Raw genomic sequence first — 16,806 nt, forward strand, 5'->3', positions numbered from 1 at the left:
CTCCAGAGGTCTATCATACCCAACTTTTCTAATGTTCTATTCACCTCCTTAACTTCTTTCTTGTTTATTTTGTGGTTAGATTTATCTAGTTCAGAGAGGGGGAGGTTGAGGTCCCCCACTAGTATAGTTTTGCTGCCTATTTCTTCCTGTAACTCCCTGAACTTCTCCTCTAAAAATTTGGATCCTATACCATTTGGTGACTTCAGCTGAAGCATAATATATTCTGCTGCAGCCTTTTACCTTTACCCTGTATGTGTCACTCTTTTTCAAATGTGTTTCCTATAAACAACATATTGTAGGATTATGGTTTTTAATCCATTCTGCTATTCGCTTCCGTTTTATGGGAGAGTTCATCCCATTCATATTCACAGTTATGATTACTATCTGTGTCTTTTTCTCCATCCTTCCCCCCCATTTATGCTTTTCTTTCTCCTTTCTCCTTTCCCCCTCACTAGTGTTTTGCTTTTGACCACTGCCTCCTTCAGTCTCTCCTCCCTCCTATTATCCCTTTCCCTTTTCTTCCCCTTTGCCCTTACTACTTCTTCCCTCCCTTCTATCCCCCCTCCCTTTTGTTTCCCCTTTTCCCTCTTACTGCCTATAGGACAGGTTAGATTTCTATCCCTAGCTGATTCTGTTATTCCCTTCTTGAACCAAATCTGATGCTCACCCCCCTCCCTTCTTTCCCTCTGCTGTAATAGGATTTTCTGTCTTTTCCTATAATGTAATTCACCCTTGCTGCCTCCTCCTTTTTCAGTACCTTTTCTAAGATTAGATTGATCCACTTATTTGGATCCATTTAAACTTGATTAGATTTTTTTTATCATTACATCAAAGTCAACTAATATCCACCCCCTTTATGTATACTCCTTTAACATGGTGTAATAACAATACAGTTCTCAAGAGTTGCAAGTATCATCTTCCCTTGTAGGGATGTAAACAGTCCGCTTTTATTAACAACATTTTGTATCTTTCTGTCCCATTTACCTTTTTATGTCTTTCTTGAATCTTGTACTTGAAGATCAAATTTTTGTTGAGCTCTGGGCTTTTTATCAGGAAGGTTTGGAAGTCCCCTATTTTGTTGAATATCCATCTCCTCCCTTGAAAAATTATGCTCATTTTTGCAGGGTAGTTGATCCTTGGCTGCAATCCAAGCTCCTTTGCCTTATGGAATATCATGTTCCACACCCTGTGGTCTTTTAATGTAGAAGCTGCAAGGTCCTGTGTAATCCTGACTGTGGTTCCATGATATTCAAATTGTTCCTTTCTAGCTGCTTGCAGCACCTTCTCTTTCATCTGGTAATTTTGGAATTTTGCTATTATATTCCTTGGCATTGGCAACTTGGGATCTCTTTCAGGTGGTGAGGGATGTATTCTTTCTATGGTTATTTGCCTTCTGGTTCTAGGGCTTCCGGGCAGTTTTCCTTTATGATTTCCTGAAAGATACTGTCCAGGCTCTTTCTTTCATCATGATTTTCAGGTAGTCCAATGATTTTTAAACTGTCTCTCCTGGGTCAATTTTCCAGATTGGTTGATTTACTGATGAGGTGTTTTACGTTTTCATCTATTTTTTTCATTTTTTTTTTTGTTTCTGTTTGACTGATTCTTGCTCTCTCATAGAGTCATTAGTTTCCATTTGTCCAATTCTAGTTTTTAATAGATTGTTTCCTTCTGTTAGTTTTTGTACTTCCTTCTACAATTGGCCAATTGCATTTAAAAATTTTTTTTTTTTAATTTTTAGGCAATTGGGGTTAAGTGACTTGCCCAGGGTCACACAGCTAGTAAATGTCAAGTGTTTAGTCTGAGGCAGGATTTGAACTCAGGTACTCCTGACTTCAGGGCCGGTGCTGTATCCAGTGTGCCACCTAGCTGCCCCTGCCAATTGCATTTTTAAGGGATTTGTTTTCTTCAGTGTACTTTTTTCCCCCAGTTTTCCAATTGTGTTTTTTAGGAACTTGTTTTCTTTAGTGTACTTTTTTTCCAATTGGCCAATTGTATTTTTGAAGGACTCTTCTACCTCTCTCATTAGACTTTTAAAATCCTTCTTGAGCTCTTCTAAGAAGGCTTTTTGGGCTTCAGACCAGTTCATATTCCTTTTGATGTTGCAGATGTGGGTTTGTTGACAATGTTGTCGTCTTCAGAATTTCTATCTTGATCTTCACTCTTCTCATAATATGAATCTATGGTACATTTCTTTTTACTCATGGTTTCTTTATTCCCTGGCCTTTAAAGAGATTGAGCTCTCCTGCTGGGGAACAGAGGGCACTGACCCAAGCTTCTTGTGTTGGGAGCCTAGGTCTTGGTCACTGGCTTTGTGTGCTGGGGCCTCTTATGTTGGCAATTGGAGGCTGTAGGGTTTTGGCAGCTTACCTCATGTTGGGCTGGAATCAGCAAGGCTGGAACTTTCAGGCAATTCTAGGTTGCCTGCTTTTCCTTTCCTTTAGCTTTCTTCAGCTCCTTTTAGATGGGTGCTGCAGGGTGTTTATCTGCCTGGGGCCCCTTGCAATGCTGTCTCCCTCATTTCTGCTAATGCACTAGGAGATTCCTTTGTGGTAGAGTGCCTAGGCACCTGGTGGTTTTCTGAGCTGGTTTCCACGGTTTCCCCACCCTCACTGAGGCACTTGGAGGTCCAGGTGTTGGTGTTTGCCTGCTCTACCACCAGGCTTCAGGATATCCTCCTGGTTGACAGTTGGAGGCTGTAGGGTTCTGACAGCTTACCTGGTATTGGGTTGGAATCAGCAAGGCTGGGACTTTAGGAAGACTCTAGGTTGCTTTCTTCAGCTCCTTTCAGATGAATCCTGCAGGGTGCTTATCTGCCTGGGGTCCTTTGTAGTGCTCCTTCCCTTATTTTTGCTGAGGCCCTGGGAGACCCGTTTGCTGGGCTGCTGCACTGCTGTTCCCTGTCTTTTGTCTAGTTCAGCTGTTGCAGGGTTTTTTTTTCTGGGGTGTTATTTTCTGGGTTTTCAGAGGTTGATAGGGGAGGGTGAGAGCAACTACCTTTTTCCTCCGCCATCTTGGCTCTCGGAAGCAGAAGTCCTCTAAGCATTCTTTTAATAATGATTCTAGATTCATGGCAGAAATCAAATTCAAGCTCATTGGCAAAAGGAAAAGAGAATGATCATGGAGAGGGTAGAGGATATAATTATACCAGTCAGTTTGCTACACAGGGCAATTTATGTCACGAATTAATGCTTCTATCATCATTACTTCTCTCGTGAATTGATATTTCTGATAGTGATGCACAAGAGAAAAAAAAAATGGACAAAGGGGAAAGATCTGTAAAGTGAATTACATACCAATTGGTTAAAAGAAGGAAATGAAACTTGATACCACAGAAGCTTTAATTCCATGAACAACATGAAAAGATCAAAGAAGAAATGAATAAGGATATAGAACATAAATCAGAGAATGACAATTTGGAATTGATGAAATAGGAAGACAATTAATGAAGAAAACAAAGTAAATAAATCATTCTTGGAAAAAGATGCAGAGGAAAACAAATATAAGAAGTCGGAAGGGACAAAAAGAGAGATGTTGAACAGATGAGAAAAAGAAGGTGAAAAATTTAAAAAAACAAATAAAGGATAAAAGGCCAATAAAGTAAAATTCCAAAACTAGGGAAAAGTGGACAAAAAGGATAAGGTGAGTCAAATGAGAGGAGGTGGATATTAGGCTGATGTCAAAGTAAATTGAGCAAAACCAATATTAGGGACAAAGTATGAAGAAGAGAAACAAAAAAAAATCCTAATAAAATGAGACAATGGTAGAGATACTGATGGAGGAAATGTGAATGGGCTAAATAATCCAATAAAATAAAGTGATAGTTTAGAGAAGAGAGAATGTGCAATCGTGTAAGCAAGGAAATTACATTATGCTTAAAGGATGAGCAGTCCTCATGTAATACCCCATATACCCTGTTAGGCATTGGTGTTATGAAGGAAGGAGCTCACAATCTGATGGGGAAGAAAAGAAATAAATGAGCTATGTACAAACAAGCTATGTGGAGGATAAATAGGAAATAATTAAGAGGGAAGGCATGAGAATTAGGAGGGTTTGGGAAAGACTTCCTGGGGAAGGTGAGACTTTATCTGGGACTTGGAGGAAGCCAGGAAAGCAAGGAGGCAGTCATGAGGAGGGAGATGTCAGATATAAGGATACTTGAGGGGGCAGCTAGGTGGCACAGTGGATAGAGCACTGGCCCTGAAGTCAGGAGGACCTGAGTTCAAATCCAGCCTCAGACCAAACACTTGACACTTACTAGCTGTGTGACCCTGGACAAGTCACTTAACCCCAATTGCCTAAAAAAAAAAAAAAGATACTCAAAAGGTTATAGGGAGGCTAGGTTTTGAATGACTTTGAAAACCAAATAGAGCATTTTGTATTTGATCTTGGAGGTGATAGGAAAGCACTGGAGTTTATTGAGTGTGGGCATGACATAGTTGGAGCAGTGCTTTAGGAAAATCCTTTTGGAAGATGAATGGAGGAGGGATGAGAATGGGGAGCGATTTGAGGTGGGTAGACCAAGGAGCAGACTATTTCAGTAGTCCAGGTGTGATGTGATGAGGGTCTGCACCAGGGTTGTCCTTCTCAGAAGGTCTAGCCCCATCCCTATTATTGAACTCCAATTTTTCTGGGGTTCATCTTCTGCCCTTTCTTTTCTGAGTCACATTTCCCATCATCCAATGCCCTGATATACATTCACACCAATCAGCCCATCCCATGAATTTGCTTCCTTGATCGATTTTGTTTGAATTCCCTGCAACATGTATTCAGACATGCAAACAAGAACAGAAGACAAACACAAACAACACATTACCAATGACTCACATTTGTGTGTGTCCTGAGCTTTAGATTCAAAGAAAGCAAGTGTGAGTGATTGGACATGCCCCCATCCACTTCTGCTATTTACCACTTATTAAAAGAAATGAATGCAACCCATGTTACCTTTAGCCAGCATTTTCTATTGTATTCAATGTGAATTGTTCTCCTTTTTTATTTATATAGTGGTAAAATCAGTGTGTGTATTGTTCTTTTAGTCAGGTTTCTCCACTCTATCTCACTTTATGAAGGTTTTCTATTTGTTTGAATTGTTCAGATTCATCATTACTTATGGCACAACAATATTCTATCACATTTGTATGCCATCATTTATTTAGACATCTCTCCATTGTGTGTTACATATTTGGTTCCAGATATTTGCTATTACAAATAATGCTGCTGGGAGCGTTTTTTGTACGGATAAGCTTTTTTCCCCCTGACAACAATGTTCTTAGGGTCAAAGGATATAACTTTCATTGAATAATTCCATATTGCTTTCCCCCAAAAATGTTGAGCCAATTCATAGCTTATCTAGCAGTGCATTCATTTTTTTTCTATTTATTTTTCTCCCTAGTATTTGTTCATGATATACAGAAATGTTGATTTTTGTGGATGCATTTTATATCTTTTTAATTTGGGGGAAAGCCATTATTTGTTGTTCATTCTCTTGAGTTTTCTAAATAAACTGTTGAAAATATCTCTATAGATTTTAGCTTTCTTTCTGCACAAAGCTTATTCATTTAACTTGTTTTTTTTTTCTTGCTTTAGTTGCATAGCTATCACTTCTAGGACTCTGCCAAATGCTAATGGCTTTGATAGACAACCTTGTCTCACCCCATTTCTTAGACGGGAAACTCTCCATTTTCTCCATTATAAATAATGCTAGCTTTTCATTGTGCTAAGGATAAATGACTTCTTTCCCATATCTTTTAGTGTTTTTTAAATATAAGTTAGTGGCATATTCTATTTACATGCAGCTTGAAGGGGTAGTAGTCCGGGTGTAGTCAGGGAACCTGGGTTCAAATCCTGCTTCTGACACTTGCTAGCTGGGTGATGCGGGGCTCATTACTTAACTTCTCAGCTTAAAGCTTCAGTTTGTCTCTAAAATGGTGAAAATCCTAGCACCTAGCTCATATGGTTGTTGTGAGCATCACCTGTGACGCTATAGTAAAGTACTTTGCAAACCATGTTGCACTATAGAAACATGGCTCTTGTTAAGTTTTTCTGCACTTGTTAGTAAAATTGCTTTTGCTATTGATTTGATTTGTTATACCAATGGTTTTTAAAATGTTGAGCCTCATCCTTGCAGTCCTAATATAAATGCACTTTGGTCACAATGACTATTGGAAAATATATTCTTATATTCTATTTGTCAATATTTAATTTAATAATCATTTATTATGTTTACCTATAGTTCTCTTTCTTTGCCTTACACTCCCCTGTTTTGGCCCCTGGGACAATGTGTGTCTCTTCAAAGATTTGGGTAGAAAGTCATCTTTCTCCATCTTTGAAAACAGGTTTTATAACACAGAGATCGCTCCTTCTTGAGGCATTTCATAGAATTTGCTTTTGAATCTGCCTGGTCCTCAGTTTCCTTTTATTTTTTTTTCCACCAAAGCTCATTTTTAACCTGTCCAATTGTCTTTTTGAAACTGTTTTTTCCCCATGTTCTATCTCTTATTTTGTCAGTTTGGGTGTTTGTATATATTTTTGATATTCATCCATTCCTTTGAAATGTTCAGCTTTGCTGGCACACAACAATGAATCATGGGAATCAGATACTTTTCTTCATCTTCTCTCTATTCATTGTGTTGTTCCCCTTTATATTTTTGACTTCAGTAATTTGTTCTTGCTTTCTCTTTTTTCAAATTAGCTAATACTTTAGCAATCTTATTAATCTTTCAAACAACTGTGTTTTATTTTTAAATTGGATTCTTTTCCTTTTATTTTGAATTCTTTCTATTTTCCTAACTTCCTTTTTCCTTCCTATTTTAGGTTTGCTAATTTGCTGGTTTTCTCATTTCTCATATGCACAATTTCCTATTTTTCTCTTTTGTTAATAGAAACGTTCGGAGATATAAGTTGCATCTGAAGACTGTTTTAGTGATAGACCACAGATATGTTTTATTACTATTATCATTTTCTTAATATCAATTTGCATTATTTCTGTAACATGGCCCTTGGCCCACTCTATTTGGGAAATTTATTTTCTCCATTCATGCCTGCATTTGTAGTGTAACAGATGGAGTGCCAGGCTTGAGAAGACCTGAGTTCAAATCTGGCCTCAGACATTCACTAGCTCTGCTACCCTGGGCAAGTTGCTTAAACTCCCTCAGCCTCAGCTACTTCATCTGTAAAATGGGAATAATAATAGCACCTACCTCCCATGGTTTTTGTGAGGATTAAAAGAGATTATAACTGTAAAACATTTACCATAGTGCCTGGCACATAGCAAGTGCTATCTAAGTGTTAGCTATTATTAAATTTCTTATGATCTGTGAAAGGAAGAGTTTAAAAGATTTCTATCTCTATTTAAGAATTCTTTACACCATAGATAATGATCTGCTTTTATAAAAGTACTATGCCTAGGATTTCTTTTTTTATCTTTCTTTGTAGTTATCATGTATAGATAAAATATTAAAGTTTACTAATATTAATGATACAATGTCTAGATCTTTGTGCATTTTAGGTAACCTTTCATTTAAATATTATTGCTGTGTAATTTGGTGTGTATCCATGTACACACATCCCAAATGTATGTGTATGTATATATTTGTATATATGTACATATATATATATATATATATATATATATACACACACACACACACACATACATTTGGCATTGATATGTATTGTATATACATATAGTGTGTGCGTATTTAGCGCTGATACTATTTCATTGTCTTTGATGGCTTTAAGTATGATTTTTAAAATACCTATTTATCTCTCTAAATGCTTTCTACTTTGAATTTAGTTTTGTCTAAAATGATTCTGGTAAATAATAAGTTTTATTTCAGCCTGTCACTTTGAAGCTGTATGAGTCCTTATGTGTGTTTTCTTTAGGCATTCTATTACTGAATGTGTTTTTATGAGACCAATTTAAAACTTGTTCATTTTGATAGGGAAGTTTGATACATTTACATTCGGTGTCGTCATTGTTATATTTCCTTTTTCCTCAGCCATATCCTATTATATTTCTTAATCAGGAAAAAGTACAATTGATCTTATTTCCCTAGTATCACTCCAATTCTCATCATTTTACAAACATACAAATACACAAACACATAGACACACTCCTCAAGCTTTTCAAAACTTTGCCAACTTTTATCTAGTTCCACATAGGAGTATAATTTTAGAACTCTCCAGCCTAATCTCTTAGTGTATTCTTCAAGCATTAGTACCCACAGTCAAGGTAATCCTTCTTTCCCCTTAGTGAAAGTCATCTTTTTCCTTCTGTTTTCTTTCTATGGGATTTGTCAGTCAAGTCCTAGTCATTGTTTCCTTGATGTTTCTCTTGCAAAATGGGATATCAAAGACACAACAGCTTTTCTGCTCCTTGCAAAATTTAAACATCCTGAGCTGCTTATTTATTCATTGTTTTAAAATAACTTTATCTTGTTAAGGCATTGCCTCTTAGCTAATTTGTATATCAGAAACCATTTTCAGGCCTAGTTTCCTCTGTAGGAAGACCTGGAGGCATTTTAACATTGGGATGAAAGTTGATTTCCACTGCTTTTTAGTATATTGTTCCTTCTGTGATTTCTCTTGCTGTATGAAGCATGTTACACAATTCACGTTGGTGTCTTCAGATTTGTGGGGGTTTTTTTTCCTGGATACTTACAAGATACTCTGTTACTGAAATTTTGGATTATGGTGACGATGTTTCTTCATTTGTAGAGGCAATGTGCCAAAGCGGGGATCTTAGAGTCAAGAATATGTGGATAAACACTCTGCCTCTGACATTTACTAGCTGTGTGTGATCTTGGGCAAGTCACTTAACTTCCATATGGCTCAGGCAGTTCTCTAGGACTTACTAAGACATAAATCGAGTTCTGCATTGGTGGAGAGTCTCCACATCAAAAGTTTCTATGTTGACAAAATCAGAGACCCTGAATAAAAATTCATGTGTTTATGGGCAAGGTGAATTTACAATTCTTTTCTATTGGAATCCTTTAGATTCTATTCATCTCTTCTCTGTTCCATTTTTTAAATATTCCTGGGAAATTTTCTTGTATGATATCATGAAATAGGGCATTTGTTTTGTTTCTTCATGTTTCTCTGAAGGACTGAGGGATCTAAAATTTTCTAATCTTCAAGAAAAACCACTGAGGCAGAGCTCTAAGCCAATAGCACTTTATTAAAGGGTCCATGGCTATGTCTAATTAAGTAGACCAGATCTTCCTTACAATCTGAGATGCCTCCTTCCCCCAATACCCAAACATTTAGGAGAGGCAAATAAAATACAAAATCCCATTGGCTGATAGGCCTTCCTCTTGACCTTCCAGGAGGGCCAGAAATGATGCATCAGCATGGCCAGTCACAAGATGGCCAAGGCAAGGGTCATCTTCACTGACTAAGTGGTCATAATATGGTCACCTGCTCATGTTAGACAGGAGAGGGTGATTCAGAGGTACAAAAATAAGTTGGGAGATTTTCCAAAGAATCAAAGCATCCCACGCACACTTGGTGGGCATGGACTTTGAGCAAAACAGGATAGAGATATCTTTGTCAGCATTCTTATGATTGTTCAGGTGAGCTTTGTAACTGGTACACAAGTAGTGAACACTGGATTAAATTTTGAGTCCTATTCTAAAAGGCCTACTATAAGAACCTAGCCTATGTAATTATCCCAATATGATTTATGTAAAACAACAAACTGATTGATACTGATTGAAATAGAGTAGGGGTCCAAATGAATCATTTCTTATAGGACTGATGGTTTCAGGTTACCTAATTTAAGAACTACCATCACCCCACTATGTATACATTAAGATCATTCCTTGATATTTGCACCAGCAAAAGAAACTGGTTTACCTTGGCCATTTTCTTACCTTTTACTGCTGCTCCACTCTCCAGATGGTGGTGCCTGGGTTCACAATCATTAGATTGGGAGCTCCTTGAGGGCAGGGACTGTCTTTTGCCTCTTTTGTATCCCTAGTGATTAGTACAATTTCTGGCATATAGTAGGTGCTTAATAGCTGTTTATTGACTGATTGAACTGAGCTGAATTTTGAAGGAAACTAGGCCTTCTAAGAGGTAAAGGGGGGAAGAAGTGAATGATTGGGGACAGTGAAAAGATATAGAGATAGGAGGTGGAGCATTTTGTGTCAGGATTGGTTGGAGTGTAGAGTGAGTGAGGGAGAATCATTAATATCTAATATCCCCATAAAAGGGGCTTTGGCTTTAAATTCCCAACAGAGGAATTAATGACTCATACAAGAGGCAATAGGGAGCTGCTGGACTTTATTGAACTGGGGAGTCATATGAATCGACTTACTCCTTAGGTAAATCACATGGTCGTCCTTTCCTTCCTGATCTCTCTCCTTCACTTGACACCGTTGCCTCCACTCGCCTCTCTGGTTTTGGGGTTTTTGAGCTATTCCTCTCTCCTGGTTCCCCTCATCCCAGTCTGAATGCTTTTTCTCAGCCTCCTTGGCTGGTTCATCACCTGTATGTTCCCCAAAGTTCTGTGTTGGGCCCCCTTCTCTTCTCCCTCTATGTTCCATCTTTATAACCTCATCGGCTCTTATTAACTCTGTGCAGATACCTCCCAGATCTACATATTCAGCCTCAGTCTCTCCCCTGAGATACCTTGAACTCAACATGGCTGAGGCTGAACTCTTTTCCCCCCAACCATCCCCCTTTCCCAATTCCCATATTTCTGTGAGCATCATCCCCCTTCTTCCAGGCTGGCAGTTTCATTGTTCTCCCCACCCTCCCACCCCTGATCTTGCCCATTGACCTCCCTGCCTCAAGTCTTTCTCCATGCTAGTCCACTCAGCTGCCAAGTGATTATCCTTCCGCATAGGTTTGACCATGTCACCTTTCTACTCAATAAACTGCAGTGGCTCCCTCTCACCTCCAGGGGCAAATATGGTTTCATCTTTATCTCATCCTTGAAAGACCCATTTTTGTGTGAGTTATCACCTATATAATTATTAGCACAGTAGTATGTCTATGATGCATATTATGTACACTATATACATATATAACTGTATGAACACGTAGAAATACATGGTGGGGGTGTGTTCAACATTTATTTCACAGACAGGAAGGTGCAATCAAGAAATGTGGAGCACACAGCACAAGGAGGTTGAGTCTCTCTCCCTTTCCTGGCCTCTGGCTTCACCTAAAACTGGGGCCCATGACCTTGACTGTACCCTCTTGATTGGAAGCACCTGCGAGCTGTCTCTAACCACCTTCTCCACTGTTCCTCATATGACTTGGCCCACATAGCCAATGCCATGGCCATCTTTGTGACTCACACTTGTGGGGTAAGAGGTGGCCTCACTTTACCCTCTTTGGTATCTTTTACGGCTTTCACAGTATGATAGCAGCCTGGAGCCTGAGCTCCTGGTACAAAAGGATATCACCTGGGGAGGCCCCTTTCTGGCCTGAGATGGGGATTTTGCCAGGGAAAGAAGCTGGACAGAGAGGAGGGAGACTTCCCAAGGGCTGCCAGCCAAGATAAAGCCACTGAGCAGAGGAACCTGAGCTGATCTAGCCCCCAGGCAGCTGTTGGACCAACCGTGGCATCAGTAAGTAGTACCCCTTCCTCCCTGCTAGGGCCCAAGGAGGGATGGAGTCTAACAGTGAAGACCAAAAAGATGCCAAGGAGTTCCCATTTTCTGGGCAAGAGAACTTCTCCTGGCCTCCAGTAAGGCCTGGCCCACCCCAATCCCAGCATGTGTTCCCACACCTTCCAGTCCAGAGGATGCTTTGGGATGGAGAGCTGAAGCTGTCTCTGACAGAAGACAAAGGTTCATGAGATTATACATGAAGAGCTAGGAGGGGCCTTAGAGTGTACCTAGTACAACTTTCTCATTTTAGAGAGGAGGAGCCTGTGATCCAGAGAGGGCAGAGGAGCTCCCCTAAGGTCACACAGGCCATAAATGACAAAGGGAGGATTTGAACCCAGATTCTTGGACTCCAGACATTGTCTTTCTACTGTACTACCCAACCTCCTGAGACCAGGGCAGCCGTTGATTGCCTTCTAGCTATTCTTTGAAGTCCCTGCCCTGCTCAGGCAGATGTTTCGTTCCATCCACATCATTGTAAATACTTGTCTCCTACCTTGACTAGCCACAGCCAGCTAGATCAATTTCCAGACATCACAAGGAAAAGAACTGCCCAGGCCTGCTGTCATTGACCTTCTCCACACTGTCAGGCCACTCTTTTGTGCTCATCCCTGGAGAGGAGATCCATGGGTAAAATGTGACTCTTTTCAGATCCACTGGTGCCATCTGTTCTATGACTATTTTTCTGGCCTCTACTACCCAGAGTTTCAGAGAACCCTGCTGAGTTACCCTTTCAGTCTCAGTCCTGACACTGCTCTGGAGGCTTCCCAAACACTGCCTTGGGACCCTGTGACTGTATACTACATCTCTGGCTCCCTACTACCATCGGAAGGACTATCTGAATGTCCCTTGCCCAGGACTTACTGCATAGCCCCTTGTGGTCCTTACTGACAAGCTTAAGACTGTGTAACTTTAAGCCAGCAGCACTGGAAACATTGATGTTTCATGCAAACAAAAATCAAGGGGATCTGGGGCTATTTCTGTCATCATTTTTTTAACTCCCCTTCTGCTCCCAACAGCTGTCCAGTTCGTCCATGCCTGAATCGGGCACTGCCTCTGCAGTAAAGAATATGTCTGTCAGTGTTAACTGTATACCCCAAATTGTATTGACCATCCTGTTTAGCACCAGTGGCTTTGGATGGTTATGAATCTTGGAACATGACAGTCTCTAACAAATGAGTGAAAACGAGGATTGCCCAAAAGGGTGATGGAGAAGTTTTGGATGCCTGTAGCCAATTAGGAAGAAAGCGATAGATGGCATTGAAGATGTGCATGATCCTGAATGAGAAGGGGCTTCGTGTGCTCCAGCAGTCTCTTCATGATATTCAGGGCTGTAGAAGAAGGGTCCCAGTGGGGGCGGGGGGGGAGTCCGTATGGTTATGTGGAGGATATGGATTAGAGTTTCATATTTTGGGTTGTTATCGGTAACATTGGAGGACACATCCATGTCAATGAGAGCCAGATGCATTTGTGTAACTCAGCTGAAGTGCCCTGTCTACACTGGCTAAGTGCCATAGGCCCCATGCTGGGCTGCATATAATCACTTAGCCAGCATCCTTGGATAGCCCTGCTGCAGTTCCCTTGGGTGTTTTCTCAGGGTGTCTGCCCCATCCCATTTCGATTCCAGGCTGCGCTCAGCTCCCAGCGGAATCTAGTCTGTCCTGGGCTTTCCACAGAGAAGCCACCTGGGAGCTGATAGCCATTGGAAACTTCTCTCTCAGGTAGCATTTCTACCTCTCCAGAAGCCAAGGTGAGTAGCCAGTAGTTATACCAAGAGCAAGGTGGGGTTTTTTTCTTGCAGCAGATAAGGTATTAGTCACAGCAGTTTCTGGGAGAAGTAATGTGTTTTGACTGAGGAAACTTGTTCTGATCAGCCCAAATGTCTCTTTAACACATCAGGAATGAGACTCCAAGTGCTTAAAAATTCTGTTTCTGCCTGATGTGTTTTTTTTTTCTCCAAAAGAAAAAAACTTTTCTTATTCCTCATTTTCATTTTCTATTATCTGAGCATTAATGGTCTGTTTTCCTTCCCTTTCCCCACACTGATAAGTAATTTAAATAGAAAGTTATTCACTGCATTAGCAAAGGGAATTATGAGTACAATGTCGGGAACCACAAGTTGGAAGAAGAGCGGCCCTGTCAGTGTGATCTTGTCTTTAGCCGTTGGTCCTTAACTGATGAAATCCGCCTTGACTGCATTCTTTCATCAGGCTGCTCTTTCTGAAAATGGCTTATCATTTCCTCTAATGTTCTCATCTGTCCTTGTCCTTCCTTTTCTCTTCTATTACAATATTTCAGCTGAAGATTTCAGAGCTTGAAAGGCCTCAGAGGTCATGTGTGATACCCAGATAAGTGGTCAACCAGTAATGGGGGACTCATTTCCTGAGAAGCATTGTATCTGTGCTAGAAATCTCCATGTTGAATCAGACATTATTGCAGCACAGTGTGTGTTGTTGGCTGGTATACTGAGAATCTAGCCCTTTTTCTTCTTTAATAACTAGTCTTCGGTCCACTCGTGAGTTCCTCTTTGGGGTTAAGGGGGCAATAACTTCTTTGCTTTGGCTGTTTGGGCATTGTTCTGAAGTGGATTAGGGGATGGTGGAATGCATTGTGATGTAAGACTAATGAGATGATTTTTCTCCTTCAAAAATGATGCACCGAGGCAGCAAATTCAAATTCTGCCTCAGACACCTTCAATCTGGATGAGAGTAGCAGGTCATTTAACCTTTCTGACTCTCAGGCAACTCCCTGAAACTATAAATTGTAGATGGATTGTGAGCTGTTTTGGCAGAATGAATTTCCATATTGATGAAATCAAGGGTATCTGACCTAATTACACAAGAATTAACAAATATGAGGAATTTGGAGAAACATGATGTGAATGCTTCGACTGATTGGTGCAGAACCAGGAGAAGAGTGGGCAATACAAATGAAAACAGCCCGGACAGACAGCTGAACTTGGATTCATTGCAGCACAGCCTAATCTTAGCTTTGGAGATGACGTGTTGAAACAGTCTTTCCTCTTTTTGCTAGAGAACAGCAGTCCTTTAGTCAGTTGCTTTTGCTTACTTGTTTATTTTTCCTGTGATATCAAGGTGTGTTTCGTGGCCATGCTGGAGATGGTGGTGGTGGTGGTGGCGGTGGTAGGGGAGAATGGCTTTATCAGGAAATAGCTGGTGTGAAACAGAGGAGATGTCATCAAAAAACTTCAAGAGAATCTCCCAATGTATCCAACAAAGAAAAAACAAACAAATTCAACCACATACCTCGCAAATAGGATTTTGGTCTCTTGTACTTAATGAGGCATTTTAACATTGTCTCATTATAGCAGATGCAAGATCTAAAAATGACCTGGTCTCCCATGTTTGTGTTCACCTTCGCCTCCCTGAAAAGAAACAAAGAGCTTTTTTGAAAATAAACACAAGGAGAAGATTTTCTTTGGGAGCCTGATCACATTTCTCTTCCAGTGCATAATGATGTCTGGGCCCGACTCTAGGTACACACAGCTATTCATGATAACTACCAAGTTTTACATTAGTATTTATAAACAAAACCCCAGTCGTCCCTGCCAAGGTATTCAGAAATGTCTTTCCTTTCAATGCCATTTGATGGAACCAAGACATAATGGCTCCCCTTTATTATAGCATTGGTTACTAGTCATTGGAAATTATTCATTGAAATGAACATAAAGAGATGAAATTCGTACACAACAGTGGCTGGTTTACTAGCCCATCAAGGGTTTTTAGCACATTCATGGATCCACAAAGGTCTCCTCCCAGCCTAGCCTTTCCTGGACCTTAATGGGAAAGTAAAATACATGGCATCCTCTCCCATCCTGCTGGTTGAGTACATTTGCAGTCTCTTCTCTCCAGTCCTGCAAAGAGAGTGAGATAATGAGAATACAGGAGACAGAGAGAGAGAAAGAGAGAATACAAGAAAGCTACAGAGAAAGAAGGTCAGAGTGAGTTAAAGCAGGAGAGACAGGTAATGTAGTAGAGATACAAAGAAAGAAGGGGGCAGAGAGAAAGCAAGTGAGAATGAAGGAGAGAATATAAAAGAGGAGGGGAGAGAGAAAAGGGGAAGAGGTAGAGAAAGAATGAAAATACAAGAGAGAGAAGGTAGAAGAAGAGATACAGAGAAAGAAGAGAAAATGTAGGAGAGGGAACATGGAAGAGGAAAGAAGGAGGAAGAGAGTGGGGGAGAGAGAAACCAACAATGTGAGCTTGTGTGTGTGAGTGACCAGTTAAAGTTAAAGACTTGGCATGTCAATAGGTAAAAGTCTCTCTCTCTCTCTCTCTCTCTCTCTCTCTCTCTCTCTCTCTCTCTCTCTCTCTCTCTCTCTCTCTCTCTCTCTCCATCTCTCTCTTTTCCCTCCTTGCTCAAAGTTATATTAGACTTCATCACTTTTCTCAAAGGAAGCAAATGAATGAACACTGGATGCGTGTTGAAAGAACCAAAGCAACTCAGGGCAAGGCAGGCCACGTCATTCCCAGGACCGTCCAACTAGAATGAGAGGTCAAAGGCATTGCCACTGTGTGTCTCGGCTGTACCATCTAGTCACAGAAGGAGAATCTGATCCCCCCTCCCCCAGTACCTCCCAGGAGCAGAGCCCTCTGCAGGGGAGGCAAAGATGAATGAGGAACGCTCCCTGTTCTTGGTCTGTGCTCTCCCAGAGTAAACTGCACATCAGCACAGAGAGCTGCTGCTTCTGATAACAATGGCATCCTGCATTAGTATTTCTCCCTACTGGCTAGGTGTCTATCTCTAGCTCCAGGCACTTCCCTATTCTATGCCCTGAGGAATAAGACAAGACTTCCAAGCATAGCCAAGTTTTCAGAAGTCACTTCAGAGGATGAGATCAGAGGGGACAGAAATAACTTGAGCTAGAGGCAGATTATGATGAGCAGGAGAGAGAGGCACACCAGGGGGATGGGAATGGTGGTCCCAGTGGACGAAGGGGCTTTCATGGACAAGGTGCCATTTGCTCTGGGCTTAGGAGGATGTGGGGTGGTGGCCGTGGACAGGAGTGCATTCCTGAAGAGTGATCAAACACCCCAGATCTTGAGTTGGAAGGGCCCTTCGAGGTCATCTAGACCAAATACTTCATCGGACCAAGGAGGAAACTGAAAACAAGAGAGGGAAAATGACTTGGCCCAGGTCACCTAGGGAGATAGCCGTGACCCAGCCCAGG

This window comes from Phascolarctos cinereus, unplaced genomic scaffold (assembly GCF_003287225.1).
Source record: "Phascolarctos cinereus isolate Bilbo 61053 unplaced genomic scaffold, phaCin_HiC Scaffold_8;HRSCAF=390, whole genome shotgun sequence".
Lineage (NCBI taxonomy): Eukaryota > Metazoa > Chordata > Mammalia > Diprotodontia > Phascolarctidae > Phascolarctos > Phascolarctos cinereus.